Consider the following 19,429-nt stretch of genomic DNA (forward strand, 5'->3'; position numbering starts at 1 on the left):
ATCCACAATGATTTACTTTTTATTTTGTACTTACTTACTAGCAACATTTGAGGAAATGTCTGCTTAAGTTTTACAGAAATAGCTGTAACTTGTAAATCAGGGAAAACCCTGGAAAATCCATGAAGTGGGCAGAGGCTAGATAGGAGGGAGAAGGGGTCAGCGATTATGCCGGGCAAAGAGGCTTCGGTGTTTCTCCCCACCCGTGCTTACTGAGTTGTCTGGGCACTCTACAGCTATCATCTATAGCCGTAGAGTAGAAAGTTTGTTTTCAGGAAGTGGCTAGTGGAATTTCCCAACTGCAGACAGATAATCTAGTAGCTGGGGCAAGTGGAGAGTTGCTAATCACCTCTGGGTTATGACAGAGAGTGTCCATAAGTCCTCAGAAGGGGCACACCATCGTAAGGGATTCACTTCCCTGAACAAGACTAGAGGAAGCCCAGTAATACTTCCAAAAGAAACTTAATTTTTAAACCCCCACAGCCCTTAGGCGCTGGAATAAAAAGAGAAAGAAATGACCTCAAACTAAAAGAGTATAATTCAAAAGCTGGTCAATGGTCCTGTAAGTACAGAGAACAAACTGATGGTTGCCAGAAGGAAGGGGGTTGGGAGCTTGGGCAAAATGGGTGAAGGGGGCTGGGAGATCCAGGCTTCTGGTTATGAAACAAGTAAGTCACAGGAATAAAAGGCACAGCACAGAGGATATAGTCACTGATAATGTAACAGTGTTGTGTGGCAACAGATGGCACCTACACTTGTGGTGAGCACAGCACAACTTGTGGAAAAGTTGAATCGTGATGTTGTACACCTGAAACTCGGGTAACATTGTGTGTCAACTCTACTCAAATTTAAAAATTAAAAAACGAACAGGTCAATGGTGTCTGCAATAATGGAAGGAAGAGATCACTCCTAGTATATCTTTACTGCCGTCTTTTTTTGTCTCTCGTTTTCACACTTTATAGTGAAAGTGAGCAAATTTTATGCCCTTGGCACACTTTATTTGTTGAGTGGGAAGTAAAACAGTCAGGCTCTAAGTCCTTTTTCTGTTCACTTACTTGGAGAAGGGGCTTTATTTGGAGAACCTGCTGCTGGTGCTCAGGGCCCCCAGTGTGCACTGCATTATGTGGGAGAGCTTTCCAGGGCCTCTGCACAAAGTGCCAGCACCGTGCCTCTGGAGCGCCTAGGGGGGTGCCCTCTCAATGGAAGAAAGCCCTGCCTGTATGGGAGGGGAGAGGTATTTAAAATACCAAAATGCTAAAGAAGACAAAACTCAATGATGTACTTTCTCAAGGAGTGAAGAAAAATAAAATGGAAAAAAATTATTTTTCTCCTCTAAATGAAACCGTAATTGAAACTATTTGGGAGGCATCGAGGTTTCATTCCACTGCCCTTATTCCAAATATATATATCATTTGTACAAGTCAAGGTCATCCATAGGAAAAGATTTGCAAAGAGATGTGTTCAGATCCCACTGCCAGATAAAATTCTACACAGACACCTAAATCCGCGTGTTTGGAATCTAAACGGTGATGAAATGCAGAGATCTTTGAATATGGATTTCTAACTCTTAAGTGTATCAGGTCCTCCAAAAATTTCCTCCTAGGCTAATGGTCTCCGTGGACCTTATTCTGCCCTTGACATAGAACTTTCATCTCACCCTTTCCCTCCCATGGAAATGAACCCATCAAAGGAGGCATTATTTTATTTGAGAACAGAAGTCTAAAATAAGGCTCTCTTGGGGAACTAATCTGTGTGGATAAGAAGCCTCCTAGAATCCTGGTCCTTTTTCCCTTTGGCTCTAAATCTCCTATCTTGCATTTTCTAGCAGACTTTCTGACTGTCCCTTTTGAGAACAGTGAGGTCAGGCCAGGATATATTTATTTAGGTGAAACTGCTCATTTTCTCCACCAAGTGGTCCAAAGTAATTTACTATTTGCTCCTGAGTTTACTTTGTTCCTTTTTCTATTCTTTCTTCCATCTTCTCTTATCCCTTATCCCTTAACTTGTATTCTTGATACCCCAGGCTTCCCGTGTTTCCCTTTAACCAGCCCCACCTCGTTCCATACCATCATTTTGTCTGTATAAATGTAACTCAGTAATATAAATATAAAAATGATATAAATGTACCTCAATGACAATGAACCACTTAAGCCTTCTCTTGCATCCTCCCCATGACACAACTGAACTGAAGACCATCGTGGGGTTTGCTTGGAATCCCAAACCTACCCACTTCAAAAATGTTAACATTTACTTGGACAGTAGATTGAGAGGCAAATGATCACTCTGTAGCTGAGATGATTATTTCCCACTCTTTGAGGAGAGTAAATATATCTACTCTTTAAAATCTCCAGCTCCCTGACCACACGGCACACTAGCATCTTATAAGATATATAAGAACCACCCCGCCCATATCATCAATATTCATCAAGGTTTATACCATATAGAAAATCCTTAATGTCTTCCAAGTTAAACTGAAGAAGACTGGGCTTATTTGATCTGCATCTACTACTCCAGTCTGTCCATTCAAGTTCATCCTTGTGCTATTATTATATATGCTGAGTGAGGGGCTTTGTCATATCTTCCGTCTCTTTAGCGATGCATTCTATCTCACACGAGCATAGCGCTTTTGCTTCAATTATGACCCTTGATTTTAAACTTTCTATTCCCTGGAGGAATAATTTGGCAAATCTTGGCCAGTCTTATAAGAATTCACAGATGCCACTTTGAATAAAACAGTTCATAATGGCTTAAAAGAGGCTTTCGACTCTTAACTTTCATCTCAACATATGAGGTGGGTGGTGGGGGAGAGAGGAAGTGGATCAATGGCCAAAATCAAGTTTTGATCCCAGCTCTAACCCAAGCCCCACCCACCATCTAAACACCATCCAAAGCAAGATCATTTGTCAGCACTTCATTCATGAGCATCGTAATTAAGATGCCACCGTTCACTTCTGGTATCAAAGGTTTGTTTCAGTGGAAATAATTTATACAACATCTCCTCTGTGAAGAATCAGGAAGGTCCATTTGGAATCTAGACTTTGAACACTGTGGTCTGAACACAGTCCTGCACTGCAGAGCGGAAAGTGTGGTGCGGCCCCCGCTGGAATGGGAGCTACAGATGTCACACAGAACCCAGTGAAATGGAGAACTTGAGCTCAAGTTAGGAAAGAAAGTGAAGAGGAATGTTTTCCCTTCTGACATATCTCTAACAACTGTGTCTAACCTGAAAATGTGGCTCCAATCCTTTTCAGAACTATTATTTTCTTTACAGCAAAGTTCTAAAAACTTAGTTTCTTTTGATTCCCCCCCCCCCCCCCCGGCAGGAAAATGACACATTTGGGGCCAAGGCATTAAAGCATGGTCTCTTGGGAGAAGGGGGAGGGCTATTGCTTTCCAACCCACAAACAGTTGCAGGTGCAAAAAATGTGCACACGAAAAGGGAGGTCTGGTAGAGGCCTCTTTTAAACTGCGGCCTTTTAAGTTCAATAAATCTCTTTGCTCTTCCCTTTGTGAGCCGTGTGCTTCCCTCCCACGCTCAAATGCACATCCCGATCCTCAATGTGGCCTCCAGAAGGAATCTTCATGTTTGTTGTGAAGTTTTCCGTAATTACATAATCAGTGAAGTCTGTGAGTTCGTGTTGAGGAGGCTGAAAAATGCAAGCCTGAGGATTACAGTAACATAATTAGATGGCTTCCTGGAAAAGCCAAGTGATTTTTCCCCTGGGCCAGACTCTGATTGGCTGCCCCCAGAGGCCTTCCTCTTGCCCAGTGAATCACAGCTCGATGGACATTTCTGCCAGCCAACCGCCCCAAGGTGTTGCACGGTGTTTGCGTGTGTTGTGGGTGAACTCTGCATACACACTGTGCGTCGACTTGATTAAGAAGACAGGAGCCACAAAACCAGAAGGCTGTGGTTTCTTGAATGCCTTTGTGTCTGTGTGGTGACAGGGCCAGTGCTTAGCTTGTCTGGGCCGCAGTACCTTGACTCATCCGGCAGTGTCTAGAAGCCTTGATTCCTTGCCTTGGGGTTTTAGGGACAGGAAGAAAGAGAAGAAAGGAAAGACCACAGCTGAGTTTTGGATGTGTACTAGAATTTGGTACCTGATACACATCATTTCTTGTGATTTTTCCCAAGTCAGCTGGATATTGACGATTATATGTTAAAAACCAAAGAGCCAGAAATAACCTTTTATTTATCTGCCATGTTGATCCCTTAGAATTCACTTTCCCAGGACTCAGCAATCCTCTGAAATGATTCTTCATGGGCTCTCTAAATTCTCACTCCCTCTCTTTCGCCGTTGTTCAGTTTTGTGTGTGTTTTCTTCTTCAGGTTAGTCATGGCACACACAAAGACTCTAGGAATTTTTTTTTTAATTTTTTTTTCCAACATTTATTTATTTTTGGGACAGAGAGAGACAGAGCATGAACGGGGGAGGGGCAGAGAGAGAGGGAGACACAGAATCGGAAACAGGCTCCAGGCTCTGAGCCATCAGCCCAGAGCCTGACGCAGGGCTCGAACTCACGGACCGCGAGATCGTGACCTGGCTGAAGTCGGACGCTTAACCGACTGCGCCACCCAGGCGCCCCTCTAGGAATTTTTTAAAAGCAGAGGCAAAGGTGCGACAGCAGCTGATTGTGTTCTAAATGAAAATAATTGCATCATATAGAAAAAAACTTTACATAGCTACCTTGTTATTTAGCTGGTTTCCATAGAGCTTCCATAGAAACCACCAACGGCCCCTTAGAGGTCCAAGCCAAGGGAATAGCTATAAAATAAGAAAAGATGGCTGTGAGGGAAATCTCTCCCTTTATTTTGTTCAGTAATAAAGAGCTAAAACCTCAGATTCTGTAAGTGATGCCAGAATTTAGCATTTTATTTTATTTTTTAAGTTTATTTATTTTGAGAGAGAGAACGCACATGTGTAAGTGGGGCAGAGGCAGAGAGATTGGGAGAGAGGGAGAATCCCAAGCAGGGTCTGCACGATCAGCACAGAGCCCGATATGGGGCCCAAAATCACAAACCTCGAGATCATGACCTGAGCTGAAAGAGCTGGACGCTTAAGCAACTGAGCCATGCAGGCGCCCCTCCATTTCATTTGGAAGAACACAAGTGGGAAGAAAGGTAGATCCCAAGTGGAAACAGTTCAAAAGCATGAGAACTGGTTCAGCTGCCCGTTATCATACTCAGCAAGCACAAAAGCTTCTGCAGCAGACACTTGATTAGAATTTGGATTCTCAAGTAAGAATTTCCTGGAGGTCCTTCTTCATTCTGTTGCTCTCACAGAATCTCTTGCCCTGCTCTCTGAATCCCTTATTTCTGCGGCCATCAACATGCCCATTCATTCTGTTCAGTTTGCTGTCAGTTATTCTAACTTCATAAATTTATATAAGAAGCATACTCTCTGTTTTTCTACATTCCCCATGAGTTTATATAACATAAATTTGTTTCTTAAATATTTGAAAGAATCTCTTGGAAGGTAAAATGAACCCTGTGTCTTTTTGAGAGATAACTCTTTGGTAACACATTTTGTTTTTTGAAAACAGCTCTTCTTGACTCTGTCTTTACCAAATTTGAGCTCCAAAGAAAAGCAGTTAATGATATCTGTATACTAATGTTTGCTTCTTTGTTTTATAAAATGAAAGATGATAACAAAAATTAAATTTTAAGTATTTCAAAATTGGGGCACCTGGGAGGCTTAGTCAGCTAAGCAAACGACTTGGGCTCAGGTTATGATCTCGCAGTTTGTGAGTTCCAGCCCCGCTTCGGGCTCTGTGCTGACAGCTCAGAGCCTGGAGCCTGCTTCCAATTCTGTGTCCCTCCCCACTCTCTCTGTCCCTCCCCCATTTGTACTCTGTCTCTCTCTCTCTCTGTGTGTCTCTCAAAAATGAATAAGCATTAAAATTTTTTTTTCCTTAAAGTATTTCAAAGTGATTATGGTAGTTCTCTTATTAATCAAATGTATGATAAAAGAAACAAAAACTTGACAAGTCAAATGAGAAGTTTGGCAAAATGTTACTTTAAACATGATTCAGGTTAGAAACAGGTATACTCATGCTTATGCACAAAGATTAGTATGATAACTGTCAACAGAATAATGAGAGGAAAAAAAGACTTCTTTCCTGTAGGTTTAAATGTCCTTGTCAAATGGTAACATTTATAACAGACATTATGCGTTAAATTAATGATTTTTCAATGTTCTCGTTATCCATAATACATCCTTATTCGCAGGATAATTAGTGACTAAATCCCTATAAAATTGATTATGTATAAAACCTCAATAGAAGAGAAAACCTCCATTCTCATATTGCTATATAATATTGTATTCATATAATAAAAATTATTAATATAAAAATAAACCAGGACAATTTAGTCTTATTTTATCTAACTGTTCAACACAGTTGTCTATGGCTGTGTAATAAGTTATCCCAAAACTTTATGGCTTAAAGCAACAAACATTTATCTTATAGTTTCTATGGTTCAGGAATCTGGGCATGGCTTAGCTGCATATCTGTGGCTCAAGGTCTCTTACAGGCGTCAGTCCAGATGTTGGTTGAAGCTCAACTGGGGGAGGATCCCCTCTGAGTTCACTCATTGTCAGGATTCAACTCCTTATGGACTACTGGACTGAGTACTTAGGTACTTGGTGGCTCTTGTTTGGAGATACCATTTTCTCATATAAGTGGGCCTCTTTATTGGGCAGCTTACAAGATGGCAGCTATTTTCCTCAGAATATGCCAGTAAGATGGTGAAAAGGGCAAGCAACATAGAAGCCGTGTGCTTTTTGTATTCTAACCTTAGAAATGATAGCCTGTCTCTTTTGTTATATTTTACCACTTAGAAACAAGTTACTGGATACAATCTGCACTTGAATGGAGGGGATTACATAATGGCACAAATATCAGGAGGCAGGGATCATTAGGGGCCATATTAGAAGCCAACTACCAACTTATCATCCACAGAGTTCTTTGTTTCTTTTTTTTCTTTGTTTCTTTTTTTTAATTTCTTTTTTTTAATTTAAAGGCCCCAGAGATAATCAGAAATTTAGTCTTCTGGAAGAAATAGTAGAAGATTTCAGTAAAAGGCAGTATTTCAGATTTCTACTGGTTCAAGATTCTAAATTGTTAGTAGATACTCCTCTCCAGTGGTTATGGTACTTCCAAAACCATTGCTCTTGACAATTAGCAGATGTTGGAGTAATCCTAGAGACATTGGCAGAGATAAACCATCCATATCCAAATTAAATGAAAGTCCTCTTGACATTAGCTATCATATCAATGATCTGATAAGTATAGTTACCTGTTACATTAGTTATCTATTGCTGTCTAACAAATTGTCCAAAACTCAATGGTTTACTTATTTTTTCCCAAACTTAATGGTTTAAAACAAACAAATACTTGTTTTCTTACACAGAGTTCCTTTTTTACATTTAAATCCAAGTTAGTTAACATACGGTGTAATAATGGTTTCAGGAGTAAGATTTATTGATTCATCATTTACATATATCACCCAGTGTTCATCCCAACAAGTGCCCTCATTAATGCCCATCACCCATTTAGCCCACCCCCCTCCTCTCCAGCAACCCTCAGTTTGTTCTCCATATTTAATAGTCAATCATGGTTTGCCTCCCTCTCTTACACAGAGTTCTGTGGGTCAGGAATTTGGGAGTGGCTTAGCTAGGCTATTGGTGTTGGTGTTTCTCTGGAGGATGCAGTTATCTAAAGGCTTGACTGGAGCTGGAGGATCCACTTCCAAGGTGGCCACTGATATGGCTGGCAAGTTATTGCTGGTTCTTGCCAGAAGGCCTCTGTTCCTCACCGTACGGGCCTCCACAGGGCTGCTTGAGTATCTTCAAGACATGGCAGCTGGCTTCCCCCAGAGAGAGAAAGAAATCCAAGTTGATTATGAGACATATGAAACATACTTTAAATTTTTATTATGATTCTTGTCTTAGTGTTTGTCCATGTTGCAGACACAAATATGTGATCTTCAGAGTATTAAATTTTACTATACAGGAACTACCATGCCAAATGATTCAACAAATTTTCATCCCCCAAAGGACAAGAAGCCATGTTGCTCCAAGAAGTAAACAAACAAACAAAACAAACAAAACTTTCATAAAACTGTGATATTTGATCACCAACCATCAAATTGCAATGCAAATTCATTGGGCCTATCCCTGTCTCTTGCCGTATGAATCTCTCAGATGTACCACAAGAGTGTCAATACGCAAACAGTAGAGGAATGGCAAATCAATACTTTGGGATAGCTTTAAGAGAATGACTACATATATAATCAAATAACCAAAATGTCTTGGGAGATCTTATCCATAAGACAAAATAAGACCAATACCAAAGGGCGCAACAAAATATTTGGAGCTCACATTGGTGGTGAGACAGGTAGATTGGCTTTGAACCAGTGGAGACTCAAGACCAAAGTGTGGTTATCAGTAAGAGTGTGTCTCTATCGCAGCAAGGGTTCCTGATCATCTGTTTGTGAAAACTCTGTCTGGAGACTACCAGGAACATGCCTGTAGTAAAAGAAAAAAAAAATTAGGTTGATTTAGCCTACTGGAACAGGAGACAATACAAAGCAGAGGAACTGTGGATTGGGTCAAAAGAGGAGCTTAGGGTACAGTACTTATAGGACCTGGGGGCTGGAATTAGTCTTAAGATGGTCTTGGCATGGATTGTTCCGAAGTTGTAAACCAGGCAAGTTACTGAAATAGTCAGTGGTCTCATTTTTAGAACATATGACCTTTGCAGACTTACTGATACCTCATTCTATCGATGGTCCTATCTTGGAACCCATGGACCTGAACCAAGATGTATTGTACAATTTGACCTTAGGCCATTGGCTTACTTTACTAGTCATAGTGAAGACTATTTTTTAAGCTACAGTTTGCTTCAGCTCTTATCCTCAATCTATATAAGGGAATCTAAACTAACCCTCCCTCGTGTTGTGTGAGGAGGCCTTTCACCCAGATATATCTGATGAAAAACTGCCCTCTCTTTACTCATGCTGTTTGCTATTCCTAACAAAACTCAGTCCCATGCCTAGGGGAAAGGAAGAGCTTGAAGCAGGATTAATTCTATCATTGCCTTTGCACACAGTGTTTTCTCTAATCATAATTCCATTGCAAAATTCTACTTTTTCTTTAATACCCAACTCAAAATCACATCCACTAAAAAGCATTTTCCAATGTCTGCCTCCTTTCCTCCCCATCTTCAGCCCCCTACCCCTGACTTGGAAGATAAAATTATGTTCGCTTTTTGTATTCCTGGTGCCTAGTAGTGTGCTTGGTACATAATAGATGTTTAGTAATTATTTTTGAATTCCATTGGTAATATCTAATTAATTTGGCAGTAGGTATTATTAAAATACTTTGATATTTCTGTATTTCAGCTTCTCCTCAGTTCTCTCCTGTCTGAATTCCTATTGCACAGTTAGGTATTGTTGTCCTCTGATGGTTTACAGGTAATAGTTTGGTCTGTTTTTTTCTTTTCTTTTAATTATTAATAGATTGGGGGTTCCTAGGGATTGGGATAATTTCTTTTATTTATTTAGCATCCTCTATCCTATCCCCATGCCTCTTCAGACTAAAGACAATTCCCATACTCCCCAAATATTTATGGATTTTGATTATATTTTGAAATATTAACTTACATTTTCTCCTGAATTTCCCCCACCCCTCACTTACTCCCATTCAATATGGCAGCTGGCTGCAAACTTCATTGTCTCAGAGAAAGGTTGAGGCCAGGTATGCAGCAGGAGTAGAACAGTGAATGGAGAAAGTCTGGTGTGGTAAATAAAGAATGGGATTTCTAGGTATAGACAGAGCAACTGAATAAGTGGGGAGAGCAGATGATTGTCAAGTCTTTTTTTCACTGCCCTTAGCTTCAAAAAAAAAAAAAAGATGGGGCTGAGAATGTGGAGAATAGAGAGAGATTTCTAGTCTGTGACTAGAGTGGACTCCGATCCTGCCTAGAAGGCAATAATTCTAAGGAGGTAGCAAACCCTCAAAGAGGAATGGATACAAGGACTATTCCCAGTCCCCTAGGCTGACTGAATAGGGACAGTCTTTTTTTTTTTTAGTTATTTTTTATTATTTTACTTTGTTTCTTATTTGAGAGAGAGAGAGCATGCAAGTGGGGGAAAGGGGCAAAGGGTGAAGGGGAGAATCTCAAGCAGGCTACACGCTCAGCTTGGAGCCCAATGTGGGGCTCAATCCCACAGCTCTGTGATCATGACCTGAGCTGAAATCAAGAGTCAGACACTCAACTGACTGAACCACCCAGGCACCCCTGACTAGGGACGGTCTTACAAAAAGCCCCTCTTCTCATGGTATCATGTTAGGTCCCTGGACAGTATGAGATGCATTGTTGGGGTAGGTGAGGATGCTAGAAATATTGAGAATAACAGGACTAACAATCAAAAATTAAGCTGCTTTAATCCATAGGGAACATGCTGTTCTTGCACACCTGAGTATGTTGAAATTTATAGCTGCTACATTTGTTTAGTTGATTAATCTGCTAATTGTAAACTTGGTAAAATTACTGTCTATCACATCCTAGAAGGGAAAAAAGCTATCTCACTATGTTAAAAATGAATTATTATATAATTTTGGATCCTAGCTCTGTCACTAATAGCTGTGTAACTTTGAAAAATGTATTTCACTTTTTAAAAGTCTCAAGTGCATCATATATTTTAAAAATAGCTAAAATACATTATCTACCTTATTGGGAGTGATGTGAAGATAAATGGAGATTAATATCTATAAAGTGCTTCTGGCAAAGAAACTGCAGTGATAGCTATCATATATTTACAGTCTAGACTTTTTTTTAGGGCTGAAGAACCTTAATATTCATGTAGGCCAATTAGTAATGATTTTATAATATTCAAATATTTACAATAAAAATCCTTTTCCTCCCCTATATTTATTTCTCTTTCAATAAGTAATTAATGTTTTCAAGGAAAATTCAGCAATATTTAAGGAGAAATGAACAAAAATAGTGCCTTCATTTTTAAAAATCTCAACTAAAAAAATATTGAATAGGAAGAAAGTCATGCATCAGAGATGCATTTTTAAGATGGACCTTTAAAAAAGTGTGGATAAGATGAAAACACAAATAAGTTATGAGATACTGCATATTATAATTAAATTAAGACTGAACTAAGTTGTATATACTCACATATTATATATTCATGCCAGAAAAGTAGTCTTATTTTTTCCAAGATGAATTTATAACCTATATGTCAATGAAATCTAAGGTTTTGCTGATGATGGAATGCCATATATAATGATGAGGAATACACTAAAAGCAAGAGCAGTAAATGGCAATCTTCTGACTTACTGTATGTGTCACTGAGAAGAATGATTATTTCTCACAAGTAGAGGTGAAGTCAGGGACTATTATCGTCCACATTTAAGTGGTTTTGCTCTTTTCTTCCACATCCACCAACTTGATTAAATAATGATTTGGCTCACAAGAGACTTGAACTTCGTGGTTCCAAGTTCATTCCCAGTCGGGTTTGTAAATGTCTCTGGTGTGTGTTCAGCTTTAGAGAAGCGCAGAGATGAGCAAAGTCTCCACTAAGTCAGCACCAGACAAGGTTACCACCCCCTCACCACCCCCCCCCCCCGCCTCTCCTCCCCCCCAGGGAAACAGCAGTCTCTGTCTTAGAGGCAGCAAGTCACCAGATAGAGAAGGGGAGTGGGTAGAGTCAGAAGGCTTGAGTGACAACTGCAAGTTGGCCTTTAATAGTGTGTCTCATAGCCACAGGCAAATCCTAACCTGTTGAGGGGGAAGGGGGTGGGGGGGGAGGGCGGTGCTTTAGAAGCCACCCCTTGAGGAAGAATGCTTTGAAATCCTTTCTGACTCTGAGGAAACCCTTTCCTCTCTGAGGAAAATCCAGGGTGTGATGGCAGATCCCAGGAGTTTCACAAGATAATCAAGGGAGACAATTCTCTGATGGTATTTGATCAGGTCTCCAATGAAAGCCTGGTAGAAAGTAGTAAGAGTCACATTTCTGTGCTGGTATTTCAATTAAGAAACACCAGGGGCTTCGTTTTCCAACAGCTGTGATTGTCATCTGGTATTTTAATTGTACTGCTAGTGGGCCAGAGGTGGAACATTATCTTTTCACCAGGAGCAGCAGAAAGTCTTAGAATGGCCTCACGTTAAAGAAGCTCAGAAGAGGTATGCGATAGGATGATTTATAAGAATTATGTATTTGGTTATTCAGGTTACCAAAATATATTTCTCGCCTATATTTGATATTCATCCACAGATCCTGTCTCAGCTCCCTTTTGCAAGTTTCAGAGCAATAAGAGCAATCTTTTATTATCACATTTGGTCTTTTGTCCTCAGTTCCTGAAAACGCTTCAGAGCCATAAAAGTGAAATGGTTATCTTGTTCCTCACAATCCCCTTTCTACCATCACTGGGTTTGTGTTAATGAGGTGGCTTTTAGACGCACCTAAGGATGGGGGCCGGTTGCCAGAGAACCAACCATGATTAGAGGGTGGGAACTTTCAGTCCTACCTCCCTCGTCTGCCCTGGAAGGGAGAGGGGCTGGAGCTTGATTCAATTCACCAGTGGCTAATAATTTAATCAATCTTTGCTGTGTAATGAAGCCCTCATAAAAACCCCAAAGAGGAGGGGGTTCAGAGAGTTTCCGAGCTAATAAATACAAGAAGATGAGAAGAGAGTGACATGTCTGAAGAGGGCATGGGAGCTCTGAGCCCCTTCCCCACATTTTCCCCTGTGCATCACTTCCATCTGCTGTTCCAGAATTATATCCCTCTATTAAAAAGACCTGTGATCTAGTAAGTAAAATGTTTTCCTGAGTTCTGTGTATAAAGCTCTTAACTGAACCCTTGAAGGGGGCTGCAGGAACCTCTGATGTCTAGCCAACCTGTGAGATGTACAGGTGACCATCTGGGCTTGTGATTAGCATCTGAAGGGGTGGGATGGTCTTGTGGGACTGAGCCCTTAACCTGTGCAATCTGATGCTCTATTCAGGTAGAGAGTGTCAAAATTGAGTTGATTTGTAAGACACCCATCTGGTGCCAGAGAATTGCTTGGTGTTGTGTAGGACTCACTCCCCTCATATTGGAATTGGTGACCAGAACCCCTTTAAAGTGGTTGTCTCAATGTCTTTTTCTTTTTTAATGTTTATTTGAGAAAGAGAGAGAAAGAGACAGAGTGCAAGCAGAGTAGGGGCAGAGAGAGAGAGGGAGACACAGAATCTGAAGCAGGCTCCAGGTTCCAAGATGTTAGCACAGAGCCCGACGTGGGGATTGAACTCACAAACTGTGAGATCATGACCTGAGCTGAAGTCAGATGCTCAACCGACTGAGCCACCCAGGCACCCCTGAATGCCTTTTTAAAAAGTCTTTTTTTTTCAACTATATTTTATTTTATTTTTTTTCAATTTACATCCAAGTTAGTTAGCATATAGTTGCAACAATGCTTTCAGGAGTAGATTCCTTAATGCCCTTTACCCATTTAGCCCATCCACCCTCCCACAACCCCTCCAGTAACCCTCTGTTTGTTCTCCATATTTAAGAGTCTCTTACGTTTTGTCCCCCTCTTTTAAAGTCTTTTAAATTTATCACCATAAGGCACAGTTCCTAAACTTACACTGTGTTTAGAGTTAGGCATTAGGGTTCATAATGTTTAATGTCAGATATTTTTCAGAACTATAATCTAAATTTCTCTTCTAAGTCAATCTCAGGAGAAAATGGAGAGGAGGAATGTATATGTAGGATATCAGCATTTTCTTTTCTGAGAACTGCTCTGCGTCAGTAGTAAGGTAGTTTTTATTTTTAACATATTGTCTCATGTGATCATTGTAAAGTGCCATGTGTTGCACATATACCACATTTCCAGATGAAGAAACTGAAACTCAGAGAATTTAAGTTTATTTATTTATTTTGAGAGAGAATGTGAGCTTGGACGCAGGGGAGGGGCAGAGAGAAAGTGAGAGAGCCTGGGCTTGCCAGCAGGGGAGGGGCAGAGGGAGAGAGAGAATCCCAAACCAGCACCTTACTCTCATCTAGGAGCTCAACTCAGGGCTTGAACTCAAGAACTGTGAGATCATGACTTGAGTCAAAATCAAGGGTCTGACGCTTAACTGACTGAGCCACTCAGGTGCCCCTGAAACTCAGAGAATTTAAATAACGTGCTCAAGGTTCCATAGCCTGGTAAATTGAAGAGAAGGAATATGTAGCTAGAAATCTAATTTCCATAAACATGCTCCTTCCTCCACAACTGTTGCCTCTCATAGAACAAGGGAAGGATCTTATGTTATCACATGATAAAATAATTTTGGATTTTGGGGTCATTTCTCACTTTACCCCCTTTTATTCATATCTTGGTTAATAAAAAATCTTTCCCCTATCACTAATATATCATGATTTGATGAGATCATGTATTGCTTCATTTATAACCCATGCCAGTCCCTATTGATAAGCTATGGTTGTTTAGAAGTTACATTCTTTTGTTTTTCTTCTTCTTAAGTTAACCTTAGAATTGATTTCTTAGAAAATACAAAGATTTATAGTGTCTCACCAGCTTTTTCCTGTTCCTTTCATTTGATAGACCAGTCACTCAAATGCACTTAGCAAAGAACTCTTGGTATTACAGCTTTCCCTTCATAATAAGTCATTCTGATACACGGGAAAGTAGATACCTGAAGTAGGTGAGTGCTACAAAATATACAAAAAGAAGGGTACCATATTTATTAAGAACATTTCTAAATGAGTCATCGTCTATGTATGAGTACAAATTTTTTTGTTTTCTCTAACTAAATTCCTTAACATATCTTACTAAGTCTAATCTTAGTTCATATATCTGTTTTCTATTATGAAAGAAGTCTATTTTTTATTATTTTAAAATGACCTGGGGCACCTGGGTGGCTCAGTCGGTTAAATGTCCTACTTCAGCTCAGGTCATGATCTCATGGTTCGTGAGTTCAAGCCCCACGCCGGGCTCTTTGCTGACAGCTCGAAGCTTGGAGCCTGCTTTGAATTCTGTGTCTCCCTCTCTCTCTACCCCCCACCGCCAGCTTGGACTCTGTCTCTCTCTCTCTCAAAAATAAATAAACACTCAAAAAAAATTTTTAATGACCTATTGCTGACATAGATGATATGGATAGCTTGCCTTTGTCTTTCATACAAATATTACCAAAATAATATACTGTTTTGATAAAGTTAATTTCTTATTACAGTGGTTATGTATAGACATTAATATAGTTTGCAAATAATGATAATTGCCTTGAGAAAAAAAATAATCCCTGACATCCTGGAGCTGGTCTGGTACTACAAGTCAGGCTTTGGTGTTCTTCCATTAAATATCCACAATTTCATAGACCATTAGCATCAGACACATCCATACTGTGACTATCATGAATCCAGACAAAAACAAGACCACTCTGTAATTATGTCTGAGCACAGACAAAACATGAACAATGTCCAAGCCACAAAATACCAAATATATTCCTATTTTGACTAATATGTGTGATTGTTGATTTTTACCAGTTACAGCTCTAGCCTTGGCCCAGTCTCCTATACCTCTAGAAAAGATTTATTAAGGTAGCCACTCATAGAGTTATCCCCATTTCATGACCACATCCTGTCCACTGTTAAGCCCTGCTTCCTTAAACCCGCCCCAAAGTCACTTGACACAAGCCAAATTATTTAAGTCCTTTCCAATACCTTGTAACTGAGACACTCCACAATTCACCATTCATTTCATTCTCCAGCAAACCTTCTCTCTCCCTGCGAGGAGTGATAAGCTCAAATTATTTTTCAAATCTTATTACATTGACAAGATTCTAAAATTACAAAGAATAATAACAGTGACAGCAAACATTCCTCTTCAAAGGGGCTAACATGTTTTACCATGTATTAATACTTGCTTTCCTTTTAGAGCAGTTTCATTTACCATATTAAGAATAGTTCTAGGGGCATCTGGGCAGCTTGCTCCATTGAGCATCTCTTTTTGGGCTCAGGTCATGATCCCAGGGTTGTAGGATCAAGCCCTTCATTGGGCTCCATGATGAGCGTGGAGCCTGCTTAAGATTCTCTTTCTCCCTCTGTCTCTCTCCCCTACCTGCACTCTCTCTATATAAAAAAAAGAAAAAGAAAAAGAATAGTTATGTATTTTGAAAAAATCTTTATCTTGAGATTGACACAAAATTTTAATTTTTTGGCTATCAACTCTTCTTTTTAAAAATATTGTAATGGGATATTATTTTGATAAATTTTCCTTCCATGAATTCCCAAATCCTTTTGGGTTGTGGTTAATTGTTCTTTTAATGGTTTTCAGCTTTAATAAATTATGTAATTTATGAATTTTATTCATTTAACAGATATACTTTTAATATCCACTAGATACCAAGTTCTATCTTAAGTCCTAGACATGTTGCAATATAAGAAGTCATAGGGAGGGATGGGAGTGTGGCTATAAAGAGGTATCCTTTTAACTGAACTGTTCTGCATCTTGACTGCTATGGTGGTCACATGAATCTCCATGTGATCAAACGTGAAGGAACAACACACACACACACACACACACACACACACACACACACACTAGCACACATTAGCACATGTAAAACTGGCAATCTCTGAATCAGGTTGGAAGATTCTATTGATGTTAATTTCCTGGTTGAGATCTTGTACTCTGGTTGTTCAAGTTGTTGCCATTAGAGAAAATCAAGAACTCTCTGTACTGTGTCTTATAACTGCATAGGACTCTACTATTAACTTAAAATAAAAAGTTTTTAAAAATTGATAGTCCCTGACATCATGTAGAATACAATATAATAATAGACATAGATCATAAAAAAAAACTATACGATAACTACTATAACATAGAGGAAAAGTATAAGGTGCTGTAAGTGCATACAGTATTAGAATCTAGTCTATACTAAAGGGTCAAAAAAGGCCTTCCTGATGATATAACATTTAAAGTTAAGCCTAAGAATGAATAGGAATTGGTCAAACAAAAAAGAGGAGGAAAATAGAAGATCATCGCATTTCAGGGAGTGGGGTTTCAGCAAAGAATCATAAGGAAGGTTGACAGAAGACAATGCTAAAGAAAGAGTGTGGGAACAAAACATACTGGACCTTGGAATTATAGTAACTTTATTTGGAGAATAATGAGGATCCACTAAAAAGCTTTAAGCAAGGCACTAATAATTTCAGCCTATATTTTTAAACTATTACTTTGACTTACAGGTAGAGAACAACCTGGTTGGAAAGGATACCTACAAATATGCAGAAAAAAGGAAGCTCTCATAGAGTCCAGGTTAGTGATGCAATTCTTGGAATTGGGTGGGGGTGGTGAAGATGGGAATCAGTGAATGGACAGGTTTGGTAACGATTTGAATGTGAGCTGTTGATGGCATAGATTATACCCGGATTTTGGAACGGGCAGTGGAGTGGATGGAAAAGCCATATTCTCAGGTGGGGAGGATTAGAGGAAGTACAAATTGGAAGTGGGGTAGGGAGTAGTTTGGTTCAATTTTAAATCTAGGATAAGATGCCAGCAAGAATTCCAAGTGGGAATTTCAAGAGGTCAAGTAGGTATGTCCAACTGGAACACAGAAACAGAGACATGGGCCAGAGATAAAGCTTTAAGTCTTGGCATATAGATGATATTTAAAGTCAAGGGGGTAGCTACAGTCATTAAGGGAGAGAGGGAAGAGAAAGAAAAGAAGAGGCCCAGAGGAAATTCCTGATGAAATTGAACATTTAAAGGTCAAGGAAACTTAGAAGGAGCAGTCAAAAGGAGTTAAAAACCCAAAAATGATCTTAGGGAAGAGGAAGTTAGAGAATATTTAAGAAATAAATAGCGACTATGTTAAATGATCTGCTGAGAAGTCAAGTCGAATGAGGCATAGAAATGACTGCTGGACTTAGGAACATGAAGATCATTCGTAACTGGGGTGGAGAAGGGGAGAAGGAATGTAAATGGAGGTAGGCTTGCTAATTTGGAGGAAGATGAAGGAGCTGTGTGTAACCAGGTCATATCGACTTTCTCTATAAAAGTATAGACACTGGAAAAGGAGATTTAAGGAAAAAAAGGAAGGTGTAAAATAATTGTTGCAAGAGAGAAGAGCTAGAGTAAGCAGTGAGTAGACTAGAAAACCATTCAACTACTGAGGTAGGTTTTTTTTTAAGTTTAAATAAATGAAAAGTATCCAAATTTTCTCTTGGATAAGAAGACTCAGTATTGTAAAGATGTTAATCCTCTTCATATCTATCATTATATTTGGTGTGGTAATCATAATTTGTATTAAAACTACTGTTATAGCTCACACTATGTATCAGGCACTGGGTTAAATGGTCATACAACTCTAATCAAAGTCACGAGTTCATGGGAATTTGCAAAATGACTGTAAAGTTTGTCTGAAAAATAAACATGCAAGAATAGCAAAGAAAATTCTGGGAAAGAAAATAGCAAGTGTGGATTAACCAACTGTAATTGTGGTTTGCAACAATAGAAAGTTCAATGGAAAGAACTCAGAAATAATCACAAGTTTATGACAGGGTGACTTTGATAAAGCTGGGTTTTCCAGAGAGTGGGGGAAAAAACAGGTTTACAGTGAAAAAAATCAGGGATGCCTAGATAGCCATTTGGAAAATAATAAAGCTATATCTGTACAAATTTCTTATCCCCAAGTTAGATAGATCAAAAATGTGAGTGTAAAAAAATTAAATTGTAAAAAAATTAAACAAAGCTGTAAATATTTTTATGATATTGTGCGAAAAGACCTTTTTAAAAAAATTTTTAAATACTTATTTAGAGAGAGAAAATGAGCAGGGGAGGGGCAGAGAGAGAGAGAGAGAGAATCACAAGTAGGCTCTGCACTGTCAGGCACGGAACCTGATGTGGTGCCTGACCTCACAAACCGCAAGATCATGACCTGAGCAGAAATCAAGAGTCAGATGCTTAACAGACTGAGCCACCCAGGTGACCCATGAAAAGACCTTTTAAAAAATAGAATAATATTCATTCTTGACATGGCAAACACACACATACACAGTGCCAAAAGACCTTGTTAAACTAGGAAAAATATTTTCAACTTTTAGGATGAAAGATTGAGCTCTCATAGATCAATTACAAAAATATGAAGAGCCCAGTATTAATAAGAAGGGCAAAGGAAATAGCTCAGAGCAAAAGAAATGATTAATAAACATGTAAAAGATGCTCATTTTGTCACTAATTTTAAAACACAAAAACTAAAACAACAAAATGGTATTTTTATCAGATTAATCAATCCGATTAGCATGTTATTTTTGAGTGCCTACTATGTGCCATGTGTTTTTAGTATTTTCCTATCAGTATATTTTCCATAATATTCCTGTGAGCATATTTTCCATAATAAACAACCAAACTTTTAATAATATGGTCAGTAGTTT

At 39.1% G+C, this 19,429-nt stretch overlaps 1 long non-coding RNA gene across 1 annotated transcript in view; it reads left to right on the forward strand.

Moving 5' to 3' along the window:
• The window catches only part of LOC128315564 (uncharacterized), a 310,565-nt gene extending 291,712 nt beyond the window's left edge, over positions 1–18,853 (forward strand). The window contains exon 4 of the long non-coding RNA XR_008298433.1: positions 17,243–18,853. This is a non-coding gene — a long non-coding RNA (uncharacterized LOC128315564). The remainder of the gene's footprint in view (positions 1–17,242) is intronic.
• Positions 18,854–19,429: the final 576 nt, after the last annotated feature.

This window comes from Acinonyx jubatus, chromosome B2, assembly GCF_027475565.1.
Source record: "Acinonyx jubatus isolate Ajub_Pintada_27869175 chromosome B2, VMU_Ajub_asm_v1.0, whole genome shotgun sequence".
Taxonomy (NCBI): Eukaryota; Metazoa; Chordata; class Mammalia; order Carnivora; family Felidae; genus Acinonyx; species Acinonyx jubatus.